This window comes from Mytilus galloprovincialis, chromosome 7 (genome assembly GCF_965363235.1).
Source record: "Mytilus galloprovincialis chromosome 7, xbMytGall1.hap1.1, whole genome shotgun sequence".
NCBI lineage: Eukaryota > Metazoa > Mollusca > Bivalvia > Mytilida > Mytilidae > Mytilus > Mytilus galloprovincialis.
In genome coordinates, this window is record NC_134844.1 from 63,032,190 (window position 1) to 63,049,511 (window position 17,322).

General features: G+C 32.3%; 2 long non-coding RNA genes across 2 annotated transcripts; one reads left to right on the top strand and one right to left on the bottom strand.

Moving 5' to 3' along the window:
- Positions 1-846: 846 nt before the first annotated feature.
- Positions 847-5,070, bottom strand: LOC143083450 (uncharacterized). The gene is made up of 3 exons (XR_012980711.1): positions 4,320-5,070; positions 2,144-2,274; positions 847-1,295 (listed from the first exon to the last, which is right to left on the bottom strand). It is a non-coding gene; the product is annotated as an uncharacterized LOC143083450 (long non-coding RNA).
- Positions 5,071-13,319: 8,249 nt separating this feature from the next.
- Positions 13,320-16,937, top strand: LOC143083451 (uncharacterized). The gene is made up of 3 exons (XR_012980712.1): positions 13,320-13,524; positions 15,347-15,435; positions 15,854-16,937. It is a non-coding gene; the product is annotated as an uncharacterized LOC143083451 (long non-coding RNA).
- Positions 16,938-17,322: the final 385 nt, after the last annotated feature.

Here is a 17,322-nt window from a genome sequence, read left to right on the forward strand (position 1 = left end):
TAAAATAAATTTATTTTGAAGTAAAGTTATCTGTACCGTGAGGCTGAGACACAGAATTAATTTATTCTACATTCAATACGATTTCGGATTATAATAATATATAAAATAAATTTATTTTGAAGTAAAGTTATCTGTATGGTGAAGCTGTGACACAGAATAAATTTATTCTAGTTTCAATGCGCTTTCGGATTATGATAAAATATAAAATAAATTTATTTTGAAGTAAAGTTATCTGTATGGCTGAGACACAGAATTAATTTATTCTACATTCAATATGAATTTTGTTCTATATAAAAATAATCTTAAAAATATCTCATGATAAAAAATTAAAATAATTTAAAAGAAAATTCCATCGGTCTTATCTATTACAGACAAACTGATACAATAAATTGCTTCGCCAAGCGCAGCTGGATACGACCGCAGAGGTCAAATCCTAAACATTTGGGACAAAAATGGACACAATGTTCGTGCATGATACAGGTCTGAATTTGGATTGTAATTAAATATTTGATGCAATATAGGTTTCTGACACAGAATAACTGTAGCCAAAAAAAACTTAGAATTGGTTATATCATTTGAATTTATATTTAATTTTTGGCTTTTGTGCAATACACTATGCTGTTGCGAATTGCCCCCCCCCCCCAAAAAAAAATAAAAATAAATAAATAAATTTACCTCTTTTTTTATGCTTTTGTGCAATACACTATGCCGTTGCTATTTGAACCCTCACCCCCAAAAAATATACCCTTGCCCCTCTATTTTTTTGGCAACATGATATTTGAAATTTTCTTTTTCAATTTCTGAAATCTGTAATGAGTGAAAATTATCCCCCCCCCCAAAAAAAAAAATTTCTGTCCAGTTTATCTTATCACAAATATTCTAGCGGAACAGTTCAGAATCCATGTAAAACAACAGAATTGCTATATGGCCAAAAATCAATTTCCTTATCGTTTCGATTTGTCATGTGATGGCATACAAACAGTTCAAAAACACATCTAAGTCTTTTTTGTTTGCTTATATAATCCTGAAGATTTTGTTCAATGTTTTGTCACTGGTCATCTGTTAGAATAATTTTGGGGTTTTTTTTTTTCACACAAGAGACAAGCTTCGTTATAATGCAACTGGTACTAATCGTTAAGTAATCTGATCTTTTAGTGACATACAGATCTGTAGTTGGAATTATTCATCTTCAAACTCTTCTTAACTTTTCGAACAATTATCTTTGTAAATGTCAACATTTTATCTTCTAATATTCCCAAATACATGTTTCCATTATTCCGTTCAACCAAAGCTATCTGAAAGATCAAATAAAAAATACAGTGCATATAAAAAAATTGGAAAATGTGTCTATGAGCTACAAATGCCCCCGCTCGTAAATATACACGTGTCAACTTCCACATTCAGATACATGTACACGATTAAAGTAGTTAAGACTGATTTGTGATTTTAACATTCGGTTGAGGCAAACTAAAGTTAGTGAACGGAAACGAAAAATTCAGCATTTTTTATGTTTATAAATGGCCTTAACTCAAGAACGGTAGAATTGATGCCACTCAATTTAAACCTTGATCTGTGTTTTATGGTAATATGCATATGCATTGTGTATACGATTTATTACATTTGCTTGAGGCAAACTAAAGTTACAGAACAGAAGCGAAAAATCCAGCAATTTTTATGTTTATAAATGGACATAACTCAAGATGGTAAAAGTTATGCCACCCATGCAACATCTTACACTAACCTTGTCAAAAACGAACTGTAACTTGTAAAGTAAGCAAATGTTTCAGAGAGATGTACAAGGACTAAAGGAGCAGCCGGATCTGATCACCGTATAAATAAGATATGCAAATGATTGTACAACTGCACATCACATATCAGGCCCTCGCTCTAAAATTCATAATATATTCCTTTTCATAGAGTAACCGATACATTGCACGCATTCTTAAAATAATGACTTTTAATTCACTAACAACAATTCCGGCCGAACTACAATTGTCAAAATATGAATTATATTAGCACTTTCAAAACCTTTTGCGATGAGATAAGAAAGAACACTTTTTATAAAACAACAATTATGATTCTTAATTTCAGCATTCTAAGATATTTCTTGCAAACCAGTTAAAAGTTTAATCTTTTAAATTACCTCTGTAGATTTTTCTCAAAATGTATCCTTCACTAATGTTCTCTGCGGTTGTAGTAACTTCTGTCATTTTGTCTGCCTTCTAAACTTTTGTGTTTCTTTATAAATTCCTTTTGATAGAAGTGTCTGGTGACCTATAAAGAACAGCGTATTATATTTTGACTGAAATGGTCATATTATCCATGAAGATGGAGACTTTTTGTCAATTGTTCTGTGTGCCAAACAGATTTCATAAGAGTGTGAGTACAGTTCTTTAGGTACTTATGAAAATGTTCAAAACTAGTTTTTTTACATAAAATAGTCTATTGGTCGTTTATTTGTTTTTCGCAATGGTGTTTTATTGTTTCATAGACTTATGAGTATAAATATCCTTTGGATTCAGTGGCGGAGCCAGTTAGGGTTCCGCGCTTTGAACGCCCCCTTTTTTGACGATCAATGGTTTTAAATTGGAACAAATGTTTAGAACCCTCTTTTAAAAATGGCTGGTCCCGCCCCTGGGTATCTTTCACTTTTTGCTCAAATAATAGGTACATGTTCCATCTTTCTATGCAACAATTTCATAGCTAGTGTGTCCTAACAGCTGTTCTAAGACTAAGCGTGAAGAAAGTGAACATTTAATTTTTTAAATGTTTAAAGATTACTTCAACTTTCACCCGTAGTAAATAATAATGAGATTACCAATTAGAAACATTATTACTATCATAAAAAAGATAATAAATAATATGTATCTAATAAATTTACGTTCAAACTTATGAATTAAAAAGAGAAAATAACATGCACCCAATCTTTTATATATATTCTTCACTTTAAGCATGGAATCATTATATTTAAATATACAATTCCTTGTTTTAAGGCATAGTCTTCAGAGTCGGAGTCAGGGATGTTTAAAAAAAGGGGGGGGGGTAATTAACAATACAACTGAGTCTCATCTAGCCCCAAGCATCATGTCAGGCATTGTCATTACTAATGTCTTCTAATCTGAGTTAATTAATTACTAAAAACTATTAAATGTCTTCTTATCTGAGAAACAATTTCGACATTTAAACGAAATCTTTTACTTATGATAATGTTGATTCTCCACAAAGTAATATAAATAGAACCATACAAATAGTAAGCAAATACATGTTTTCAGCTACCATCTTTAATATAAAAAAAATCATACCATGAAAAAATTAACTTGTTATGTGTTCCTCTTCTACTAGCTTCAAAATATATCCAAAATCAAGAATGTGGAACATACTCTATCTGACATAATCATTTGGTAATTGATGCAATTAGTGTCTCGAGCTCTTGTATGCCTGTCTTGAACATAAAAAACTAAATATAAAATAAACAACTCTCCCAATGCTCAGGTTGGTTGTCATATTATGCAACATAGTTAATAATATAGAAACCAATGGGAAAAACATAGAACTTCTTTTGTCATACAAAACACTGTCAAACATCCAAACATACTATCCACACTGATCTGTGTCCACACTTGTAGTATATTAATTTATCTTAGTGATATAACAAATTGTCAGAGTAGTATAGATAAATTTAGTTATAGAATGAACATTTAATTTAATTTGCTTCATGATATACCTCTTTCCTTAATGATATGATTATCGTTATCATAGGCAGTTGTGGCGTTCCATAAATGTTATATTCCAAATTGTTCTTGTTTATTAATGATCGATATTCTGATGTATATTTACCAACGTTTTTTTCAACTGATCGGGCGGAGCTTATGTTTTAATTCGCATAAGGACAGTCTATTTGAAGATGTGTGTGATAAGGATGATTGTCGTTATAATTATTATTGAATTCTAATCACTAATCAGTGTCACCAAACGCATATACAAAAGAACTGAGTGTATGATATGAGACGAATAACTGGACACTTCATTGATGATCTTATCCCAAAACTCCTGTCTATAGATGGACTGGTCTTAAATAAGCGAACTTCTTAAACTCCGCCCAGTCAAGTGAAATAAATCTAGTAATAGTAATATCGTAGATAAATATGCAAATTGATATTCGCAGATGCAGATCGATCGAGGATTTGAAAAGGGGCATACGCAGAGACTTGTAAAACGTCTAGTATGCATTGAGCATATATGTCGGAGATCTATGAGGGGATCCCAGTATCCTTGACCCCACCCCCAATCCCACCTCTAGTATACTGAGCAAAACTAACCTCCAATTTCTTGAACTGTGATGAATGTTTCATAAACGAAACTGCAAAACTATCCCGTCTATGTTCAACTTGTCTTCCCTCCTTTTAATTTCCACTTGTCTGTCATCTTCATTGCACGTACATAGAGAGAAATACCAAGTGATCATATCATACAAAATTACAGATCAGTGTCCTACGTCTTGTCATTAATTATCTTGTGTTTCCATTTGAAGTCTTCTCGGCATGTGGTAACACTAGGGGCCTACAATCAACGTACGCGTGCATTACATAAAATGATAAGGCTGTTAAGCCGCGTTTGTTATAATTAGCAATAATTATTTTAACAACTTCAGATAGATATGCGGCACTTGTTTGCTAACATGAATTAAACAAATCGAAGATTGTAAATTATTTGAATCTGTGTCATTTCATAGAGGTTATTAATGTGTGGTCATTTTATATCATTCTAATAAAATAATATGTTAATCAAAAATGGACAACTACAAAAGTATAATGGTCTGGATGGATGGTCCATCGATTTTGTATTCTTTTAATTTTTAAAACATTATTTCTATTCATTATAATTTTGCTCATTATTCTCTATTTGATCATCCTTTTATTTTCTATTCTTTATATTTTTTTTGTATATGCTATATGTTTTGTCCTTTATTCTGCGTTTCCCAGTCCCGTGATTCGATATTCTATCAACTCCAACAAGACCCTCAAGTATTATTACCGATAAATAGGCGTTTGAGAATGTGTACCATTTTGTCTTATCCTTTCTTTTTATTGTTTTTAAAGATTTATAAAAAGCTTACCGCACTTCATCCCGGTCTACCCTTATTACAGGTTCCCCATGGTATGTATTGCTTTAAAATAGCTTCTCGTTCCGTGCATGCATGCATGAACTATTTGACACTGCACGTTAAGCAACCAACAGTCTGTCAATCAATCGATTTTATAGAAAAGATGTATCATATCTTACATCAAAACAATGTATAAACACCAACAATGTATAAACACCACCCGTTCATCTTTTTCTACAAAATGATAAATGTGCAGATCACACTGCTGACATTACTAGACCACATATATGACACTTCGTCTATACCTGAGGCTGTGGATGGGGGTTTACAGAATAGAGAATGATGAACAAAAAAAATAGAAAGAACAGTAAGAGAAAAATGGTTTAAATTTGACCCCATCCTGACCCTCGTACTTGTGAGAACGTATATATAGGTTGAGGCCTTGCCCTCCATGTATTCAAAGTAAAGCATTATTTTGATTATGAAACATTGTGATTAGAAACGGTTGCTTTTTTCCAATCGATCTTCAAACCCTATGCCTTGAGTCTAGGTGCTAAAACCGAAATATCGATTTATTAGTGTTCAACGTAACTTTCAGCACAATATTGTTCATTTCGTGGTTATCAAACTGTAATGGTGGAGAAAGCCGGAATGCCAAGAGAGAATCTAAGATTTTTGTCGTGAAAACTGATAATTATATTCAATCAATATACTAAACCCCTAACGGGAAGAATTTCACGTGAGGTACCCGTCGTATTGGTCATGTTATTACAAACTCGGTAATAATTCGACGGGTCACATTCCTGAAAAGGGAACGGAATTGTAGTTACGACATAAAGAATCATTACTAAATAAATGATACTAAACCACTAACGGGAAGGATTGTGCCTGATATTCATATGATGAAGACATAATCTTTCAATCAGTTAAATTGAAGTCTGGAGCTTGCATGTCAGTTAACTGCTAGTAGTCTGTTTTTATTTGTATATTATTGTCGTTTTGTTTATTTTCTTTGTTTACATCTTCTGACATCAGACTCGGACTTCTGTTGAACTGAATTTTAATGTGCCTGTTGTAATGCGTTTACTTTTCTACATTGGCTAGAGGTATAGGGGGAGGGTTGAGATCCCATAAACATGTTTAACCCCGCCGCATTTTTGCGCCTGTCCCAAGTCAGGAGCCTCTGGCCTTTGCTAGTCTTGCATTATTTTTAATTTTAGTTTCTTGTGTACAAATTGAAGTTTAGTATGGCGTTCATTATCACTGATAGTATATATATTTGTTTGGGGCCAGCTGAAGGACGCCTCAGGGTGCGGGAATTTCTCGTTGCATTGAAGACCTGTTGGTGACCTTCTGCTGTTGTTTGTGCTATGGTCGGGTTGTTGTCTTTTTGACACATTCCCCATTTCCATTCTCAACTTTATTTTTTAAGATTGCATTTGAACGCAACTGCCATGTGCGAGGTTTGAACCATCATAGCCTCAGGCCCCTAAAAACGAAAAGATCAAGAAACAAAAAATCGCGTGCATGTGTTGTTAAGGTAATATTATATATAATTAATTATATATATATTGTTTCAACTTATAATCAAAAGTGCATTAATTGTAATAGAAATTTCAACAATTTAAAAATATGTAAAAGAACTTTAAGGCTAAAAATATATAGGCGAAACAAAAATATGGATATGTTGTTTGGTATCCCATTCTCTTCAAAGCTAATGATAAATCTGTACATTGTACATGCTTCATATCCAGTGGCGGTAACTTGACTAATATAACTCGATTTTTAGTGAGTCGAAGGAGGAAACGGCATCAGGGCGGACAAAGATACTACGGGGGGGGGGGGGGGGGGGGCTTGATTAATTATACAACGAAACCCTCGACTAAATGAGCTTTCATCGTTTTCAGATAAAAAAAATTAAGGAGACGATTTTTAAATTTGCTGAACGTGATGTGGCTAAAATTACGTGCATATTCAGGACTTGAACAAATAACAATAAATCCAGTAGATAGGTTCGTAATGAAATCTCTTCAATGACTTTGTCTTGTGTAAAAAGCTTTCTTGAAATCCCCGCGGGTTTAATCAACTTTGAAGTAAGTGCTTCGTTCTTTCATAGTTTATATATTTTTTTTAGTTAATTCGCCATTTATTATTTTAAAATTTACATATGAAACAATAACCCGGATAAATCCAGAACCATGATAGTGCTTGTATTTTATAAGAGAATAACGAAATTAGAGAATTATATTTATTTAGATTGATAACCATGATGGAGCAAAGTTTTAACCATTTTTTTATGTCCCTTTTTACCATAAGATACTCCGGTCATTATTTATATAAAGAATGATGAGGATGACGATAAAAACGATGTCTGATTTCCAGTGGTAGCTTTTACATACATACACCCAGAATGACAACATGCTTTATGTTATTTACACGTTTTGTACTAGACAAACTGCGTCAGATTTTTTGACGTTTTTTTCAGAAGATACAAATAACTTTTAAGAAGACATGCCACTCTTCCAAGACACATTATTCTAACTTCAATCGTACCAGTCTTCAAATGCTTTCATTACATATAAACGAATGTTTTCTTAACCTTCATTATTTGTTTGGTAGGAGCAATGTAACATATAATATCATGGAAAAGCCATTCTTTTTTTACGGAAAGCAGGAACAATAAGCTAATATAAAAAAGAAGATGTGGTATGATTGCCAATGAGACAACTATCTACAAAAGACCAAAATGACACAGACATCAACAACTATATAGGTCACCGTACGGCCTTCAACAATGAGCAAAGCCCACACCGCACAGTCAGCTATAATAGGCCCCGATAACACAATGTAAAACAATTCAAACGAGAAAACTAACGGCCTTATTTATGTAAAAAAATGAACGAAAAATATGTAACACATAAACAAACGACAACCACTGAATTACAGGCTCCTGACTTGGGACAGGCACATACATAAATAATGTGGCGGGGTTAAACATGTTTCTCTCACAAGCAAAAAAAAAACCCTAACTGTAAGTCTACAGTGCAGTATTTCGGTCGTCAACACACAAAAAAAAAACAGCATGCAAATATATATATGGGGGATAAGTATACCATTATTTACACATCAGACTGTACAAATTATATTATAACTTTGGATACACCAACTAGGTACTTCATATCGGAGTAACAGGCAATATACGCCCTCAATTTTATAGAATTAATTCATAACTATTTTTATCATTTGTATTCATCTGTCAAATGTGTGTTCTACAAGGATCAGCAGTCCTTACCCTTTCATTTGATATCTATATAACTTACAAAAAATTATTCTGCATATAATAAAGTTTGATTTAAATACGTAAGAACTACTTTGTTTTAAATACGTACTTCTTTCCTTTTTGAACGTACCCAAAATGGTGGTGTAACATCTTACGAAGTCTATTCAAATTGTTTTTGCAAACTATTTCGCTCTGGCTGTTGCTAGTGGTCGTCTTACATTTGCAGTGTTGTGAGATCCTTTTTGTTGCATGTTGAAGGTTTAATGTGACTTTGAGCAATTAAAGCGCGTTCCTTTGCTTATTTTGTGTATGTGTTTTATAATGTGCTGATATTCATTTTGTGTCACGGATCGATACCCAATATTCTTTTGTTTTTCTATGGAATAAATGTTCCTATACAAAAAAAAAAATATTGGTATATTCAAAACTTCGATTTTTTTTAATAACGTAAATGATTTTTAATTTTAAGAACTAAACGAAAAAGATAATTGTAATATAAAATCTTACGATTCTTTCTTCAAACACGATTTGTTATCATATGCTAATTACCCATATCATATTTTAATGACCACATACTGTAGCCATCGTGATCAAGACAAGACAAGACAAGACAAATACTTTATTAAAGTCTCACCACTTGTTACATATAAAATATACAGCTTTTTAAAACACAAATTAACAACAAGAGCCACTCTATAAAGAGTTATGAGAGACTATAAAACATTTTTTTTTTAAATTATAATACAAATACAACTTAAGTCAACAATCACGAATATAAAATACATTTTCGCTTTATTAAAATTTCATAGCAGATTTTGGCAGTATAAAATACCATATTTTCATTTGTAAAAAGAAATATAAATTTCTCATTATCAGACATATGTAAAAAATTCTCATCAACAATACTAGCATGGTTAAAAATAACATTACGAATCTCTGAATATACAGGACAGTTTAACAAAACATGTTTTTCATCTTCAACGTCATCAGTACAGTTAAAACATAATCTATTTTCAATATCAATATTCTCATAACGACCAGTTTCAATTCTGATGGGTGCTACACCGCATCTAAAGTTTGCTAAAGCACTCCTGTATCTACCTGGTATATTAAAAATTAAATAATTTTCTACGCCATATACATATTTAAACATTCTATATGTACGTAATTTATTTTTATCATCTGACATAATCTTGTCATACCATTCTCCCTTAAATTTTTCAAAACATACATTTTCAATATTCTTAACTAAATCCTTGTTCAAAATAGCACCATTGCACAAATATTCCATATTAAGTTCTTTAAACTTTTTACTCTAAAATGCCAATTTTTGACTTTTTTACATGTGTTACCCCATATAAACACTTTTTTATTTACTCTATCATCATTCATTTTATTAAAACGTGTCCAGTTTCTAAAAACACTAGTCCACTGTTTGATTTTACATGGCATCCAGCCCATGTCACCATACAAAGACATATTAGGCGTGTATTTTCCTACACCCATGAAAAAACGCATGGCTCTATTTTTAATACTATTTATACATGAAAAATCACGTGTTCCCTATATAGAGGCACCATAATCTATTACAGACCATACAAGTGTATCAAATAATTTTGTAAATGTACAATATTGAAATCCACCATTAGCTTTACATTTGGATATTAACAGATCCAACGATCTACTGGCGGCTTTAGCAACTGCTTTTGCCATATTATCATAGCTTAAATGCTCAGTAAACAATAAACCTAAATATGTGTATTGGGAAACAATATCTACATTGTTACCATTAAACAAAAATGAAAAATTTGATTTAGATACAGACTGTGTTCTAAAATGTACTATTTTAGATTTTTCTAAGTTAACAGTTAGGTCATTAGTACAACACCATATATTCAAAACATCTAATATTTTTTGTAAATCACTCTCATTCTCAGTGATAAAAACAAGATCATCTGCATATAACAACATGCTAACTAGATCATATCATGGAAGTATTATATTGACAGGAACTCCAACAAACCGGCTTCAAACGTTTATAGTGCGATGCCGCAAAATCGTTAAGTATCTGTTAATTAATTTGACATCTTTCAATTAGTTGTATCGATGCATGGGTTCAACGACGTTTTCGGGATACTCGTAATTACGGAATTTACCGAAGTAACCGGATGTATACATAAATGTCAAGGATATGACATTTAACGAGGATGCCAATATTTGACAGTTGACAATTTATAGTTTTTAGGTTTTCTATGTTAATAAACTATCAACATTTACAAATATTTCACTAATCAATATGGACATGCACGATTTTGATGATGAAGAATTTGAAAAAAATATCGGAGAAGAAATTGAAGAGTTTTATTGCTTTTGTAAATCTGAAACATGTTCAATAGAAAAGATGATTCCGTGTGAAGGACCCCAGGCGCGTAGCTGCATATACGCTAACACGCAGTTGCGTGCACATCGATTCGGCATGCAAAAAAAAATATGGCAAAATAAAAATATAAATTAAATGGTGAAAGGAAACACATATGTTGTCACTTTTTTTTAATTAATGAAATGTCATTAAATAACGGCATTTGGTTTCAAAATAAAAGTTTAATTGGAGATCATGACAAAATCGGACAGTAACTTGTATCTTTTACAAGATTTGAATTTGTTATACTCAGTCTAAGACATGTAGTTTCGGAGCACATTTTACTGAGTACGGTTTATGTTTGGAATGAGATAATATACCAATCGGCATTAGATTTATCAGATATCGAGGCGATGTGTTCGACAGACAACAAGACAATCACCCTGCAAACACGCCAAAACAGTATTGGAAAGTCTCATTATATTTTACGTTCATAGACCATATGATAATGAAACTGGAGAGTGGAGTCGCGTCTGGTATTATTAGAAATTCTAATGCAACAACGTTGGTAACGTTCATTTTGATTGGATAACGTCACTTTCTTACATGGCATCAATTGACATGTGATGCTATGGGGCGTACGCGCAAGCACAGACGGCATATGACAGATTTTAAATACATGTTTTAACGTTGTTTTCTGTCAGTTTCATTAGAATGGAGATAACAATATTGTATTTTAAGCTCCGACGGCACCAATTTGGGATTTGATGGTCGCAAATACCTGTTTACTGTCTCCGCTAAGGCGTCGCCAGTAAACTTAATTTGCGACCATCAAATCCCCAATTGATGCCATCGGAGCTTAAAATACAATACAGTTATCTCCTAAATCGCTTCTTTGCGCCGAGACATACGAAACTGACCTGATGTAATTTTGACGAATTCAATTGGGAGGTCGCTCGATGGCGAACACGTACGCTGATATATAACACCTCGCGAGTGCTACCGTGGAGATATATCAAGGTACTACGTCTGTTGAAAACAAATGTACGATCAACAATGAACAACGACAGGTTATCATCGCTAGCATTACTGCATATTCATCGGGAGTTCAGTGTTATAATTGACAAAGTAATAGAGAAGTTCGTTTCTGCCTAGAACCGAAGAGTAGATTTTGGACAATTTTGAGTAATTTCGGTATCACAAAAATGTGTTGTTTATGTATTCAATTTACCATGATTTACTCTATTCAGAAGATTAATTAATAGTTTTCATTCATAAATTGTTTTATAAGTCCTTTCTACATGTAGCTCCTCTTTTAATCGTCCTATGACCGAAAACCGAAGAAAAAAAAATCTGCATAAAAGGGTCCCAAAAAATTTTCGCATCGCTTCGCTCGGCGGTATTTGCTTGCACATCGTTTCGTTCTAGCTACGTCCCTGGACCCGACTGCAAAACAAAATTTTTCCACCACAGTTCCGCCATATCAGTTTACTGGAAAAAAAGTAATGCTATTCTTCATTTGATTCAGTTGTAGTAAAAAATTAACCATCCCCCTTTTGCACTTAATGAATTGTTTACTGAAAGTCTGGTGTCAAATGTTTCATTCATTTCAACAAAAAGAAAATTTTATAAATTTCCCAAAGCAAATCCGTCAGACGCCAGAGCAATCTCGGACCAGGTTGAATTTAAAAAAAAAAAGGTGTACATGTAATCTGTGTTTTAACTTGATACATACTAGAGACAATCACGGGAGTATAATTATCCACCTCTTAGTGCTTAAAACAATTTCTATAAATATGTTAAGTTACATTTTACGATCGAGAAACTATTAATATTTGTGTTACACTCGATTAAAATTTACAATCTTTAACTTAAAATTTGAGTTATCAGGCGCCATCAGGCACACTACACGGACATCAAATTATTTTCTGCAAACACTCTACTTCAGAGTCATGTAATCTGCATAATCCGATATTTTCCGATTTCCTAGTTCTAGTGATAAAAACATATTAGACAAAACTAAAAATAATCTTATCTTCTTTCCAAATACAGTTATTTTTCTTTTGTCACTCTGTTAAATATGGACCGATTTTTAAGATTGTTTCAGCTGTAGTCTTTAATTATTGAATAGAAACAGGTGTCGTTATTCATGTAGCGATTCGCAATTAGCCACGGGAGTTTCCGTGTTTATTTACATTGGTAGGTAGATTAGACCCTCGATAACAGGTCACGTGATAAGATCAGTTTCTGTAAACTACACACGCGAAGGCGGCATCGCAGATACCCCACAAAGGAGTTATCACATACTTGACATACTGAGTCGGAACCTTTTATTTTCCTAAAGAAATCAGTGGGGTGCGAATGTGCTAATTTTTCGTTGGAGTTCCTGTCAATATAATACTTCCATGATCATATAAACCTAATAAATTATAAACATCCGAAAGTAAAATTTCGCACGATAGATAATGACAAACAAACGACGGAAATTACATAATAAATTCACAGCGTGCATTTGACTCTATCTTAATATATTTGTCAGTACATAGATAACCCGAATAATCCAGTCTTTATATTACGATCACTTCGATCAATCCATGAACCATTTCCTCGAGAAAAGTAGTGGATAGGGGGCGCTGAATTATTCGAGTTAGTACATGGAGGAAAGGTCTGTTTCAAATGTTATTCAAAGATTAGGAGCGACGATTCAATGTCCGTTTGTGTATTGTATTTGTCGTGGTTGAAACGGCACCAGGAACATATCAGGATAGACAACAGAAGTTTGTAAGTATTTATTTTATGTATTTATATATTAACATAGATATTATAAGCCTTTCATGCCTTCTGTTGACAAATTTTCATAACTATGCACTGTTTTAGTAGACCACAGATGTCCTTTTCGAACTAAAAGAACCTCCCTGAAAAAACACACCTCAGTCGAATTTTTCTTCTCAAATGAATGCCCGAATGGTCATCAAATTAATACTTGTTATGGGCAGGCATTTTCGAATAATTTTTAAAAAAATGTATTAATTCTGACTGCAAGGAATTTTAAATGGTAAATAATATACATTGTATCTCGAGGGAAATGTACACACTTTAACAACAGTAAATTTTTCATAAATATTATATAAAATAGTAAAAGTGTAGCATATATATCATGTGTATTAACGATTAAACTCTGGAAGAAATATAGTCCAGCATGAATACAAATTAAAGGGTCCTTTCAGGAAAAAATATTTCTCAGAAAGGTATCTCTTTCTTCAGAGGTTTATATGAAACGTTGATGTCTGTTGAGCAGTGATTTGGGTTTTTTTTTCGCCTGTAAGCGAGACATGGCATGGTAGGTATTGCAACCAAGCAACGGCGGCGACGATGGTGTACACTATTTGTTTGAAGCATTATATTTTATAAGTTAGACAATCTAAATGCTTCATACCTTATGTTACGAAATTTCCTTCTGTCATATGTCATTGTCCCGGCAACCTCATTTTCATGGTTCAGTAACTGCTTGATACATTTTGTTTTGTTAAATGAAAAACTCACTTATTATGAGTAATATGATAACTTTGTTTGGTATATGGGTTCCTATCAACATTTACATATTCGCCAGCTAGGTACATGTAGGGTTAACCTGACCTCGACCTTATTCCATGGATCAGTTATCAAAAATAAAGTAACTTAAGCAAGACCGTATCTAGATACTATAACTAGTAATGAAATGATTGTAAGGTGTACATATCCACCCGACAGGTTCCGTCTGACCTTGGCCTCAATTTCATGGTTCATTGGCCAATGTATAGTGTTTGTGGTTTGGTCTATTTCTCAGATACTTTAAACAGTAGCACCACTATATAGGGTGTATCATGTATGGAATCATTGTCAGTTGGAAATGTCCGTCTGACAGGTCTCAATTGACTTCGACTTCATTTTTATGGTTCATTGGACAATTTTTAGTTGTGTCATACATTGTAGTTGTGCATTGATAAAGTTAATACCTGATAATTGTACTAAAGACTTTCAATATGATTTCAATGATAAGTAAGACAAAGGCGAGACATTTGCACTCATGTTTTGGTAATAAAATGTGTAAAGTGTTGACTAAAGTACATGTACCTAAATTTCAATATATTTTTGTATCAGAGTGCTGAACGCGCATCTTTAACGTTTTGAGAGGAAAATGAATATTTTGTTGAAGGGAGAATGTGTTGGGTACATTACTCACATTTTTACCCGAGGAAGCTGCTGTTCCTTTTGGAACATGTCTTACTTGTTTTCTGGTATGTTAAATGGGATAGGTAAAAGTATTGTTAACACCAGTCCTGTGTTTTGTTTAAGACTTAATGAAACCTGATTTTAATTATTATTTGTGTATTCAGTTCGCTGTCTCCTAGGCATGAACCACTCATCTGTTTTAAGACTCTATGATTGATTGATTGATTGATTGATCATGACTGGCTGAATGTCCAATGGCAAATATTACATGCATATTCAGGAAGTTGGGAATGATACATGCCAATCCTGATAAAAATAAAGAAATATACCTGAAGAAAAACAATAACAGAGTAAGTGTTCCTGCATTTTAAACTTCAAATATTTCTTGTAGAGTGAGAAAACTGTTATGAAACACCAGCAAAAAAGACTAGATTGTTATTCAGTCCTGACTTATTCAGTGTCTCTGAAGATGAAGATTAGGTATGTAATAATGAGGTTTTAATTTGATAGATTGTTGACTTTTAAATTGTAAAAGTTTAATGAGTAATCCATTTATTGTATAAATTAAAAATCAATAATTACTGTTCAAGTGCATAGCATAGCTATCTTTATCTTGCTGTATCCAGAGGCAATAGATATAAGAAGATGTGGTATAGGTGCCAATGAGACAACTCTCCATCCAAGTCACAATTTATAAGAGTAAATCATCATAGGTCAAAGTACGGACTTCAACACAGAGGAAGACTATTATTAATTACAATAAAGAGAGTGAATAATATTATATAAGCAAAATGGACATCATAAGTAAGATTAAAAGAAAGACAGACAATTTCTTTATCAAAGATTATAAATTTTGGTATGGTTGAAATTGTTTTGAATTTGTCGTTATTTCTTTCAGATCAGGCCTATCCAGAAGCAAGAAAAAAGACAATTTTTAGCACGTGCATCTACAGAGAGAGACATGTTTTAAAAAAAGATATATTTTCAATTTAAGAAAAACCTGTTGAACTTTTACTATTTCTTATCTGTTTATTTGACATTTATATATTGATATTTTGTTTTTATTAAAATTGCTGCACAGTATTTCTATTCAGTCCCACATAACAAAATCAGCAGAAGAAATTAATGTTTTCATATTTCAAGGGAGTGTCCTTTTGCATTGTTGATAGCAGATATATGCATTGTCTTAAGTTGGGTTTATAAACAGTCACATCGCAACTTCAAATAAAGTACATTTTTATGAATCTTACATGTAAATAGACATGAAAGATAGAAAATTATATAGGAACACATTTTTTTCTGACCTAAATGTATTTTCAAGGTAAAATTATGTGAACATATCAAATATTATCAAAAACACCGCTGGTTTAAAATAAAATTATTCTATGTAGCCTAAACAATTCATACAGATCAGTGTATTTTTTCCTAAACAAATTTTATATATTTTCATAACCAGAATAAATTTATTCTGTGTCTCAACCTTAACATAATTACTGTACTATCAAAATAAATTTATTTTATATATCATAATACTTTTAATCCACATTGAATGTAGAATAAGTTTATTCTGTGTCTCCACCTTAATATAATAACTGTACTTTCAGAATAAATTTATTTTATATATTTTTATACAAGACAAAAATCACATTGAACATAGAATAATTTTATTCTGCGTCTCAACCTCACCATACAGATTACTTTACTTTCAAAATAAATTTATTTTATATATTATTATAATCATAAATCACATTAAATGTAGAATAAATGTATTCTATGATTTTCTCGAACTAATAATAGATATTAAGGCTCTATATAATAAATTTATTTTATAAATGATCATATACATAAAGCACCATGCATTTAGAATAAATTTATTCTATGTTGCATCCTTTACAGAGAGTTGACTAAAAATGGACAGCTAAGTGTAGAATTCAGTATAAATTTATTTTGAAATGTAACAAATAAATACTAATATAACAGAATTGTCTTTGTTTTTCATGATTTTTTCTCAAATACATGGGTTATAGAATAAATTTATTACGTTCTGGTCCAAATTTAGCCTCTAATTGCACTTGTCAGAAATTAGAGTGAAAAAAGAGGAAAATTGGTTTTTTCCTTTTTTATTCTGCTCTCAGTTATTAACAACTATAGGTCACCGTACGGCCTTCAACAATGAGCAAAGCCCATGCCGCATAGTCAGCTATAATAGGCCCCGATAAGACAATGTAAAACAATTCAAACGAGAAAACTAACGGCCTTATTTATGTAAAAAAATGAACGAAAAACAAATATGTAACACATAAACAAACGACAACCACTGAATTACAGGCTCCTGACTTGGGACAGGCACACTTTACTCAGAAATGA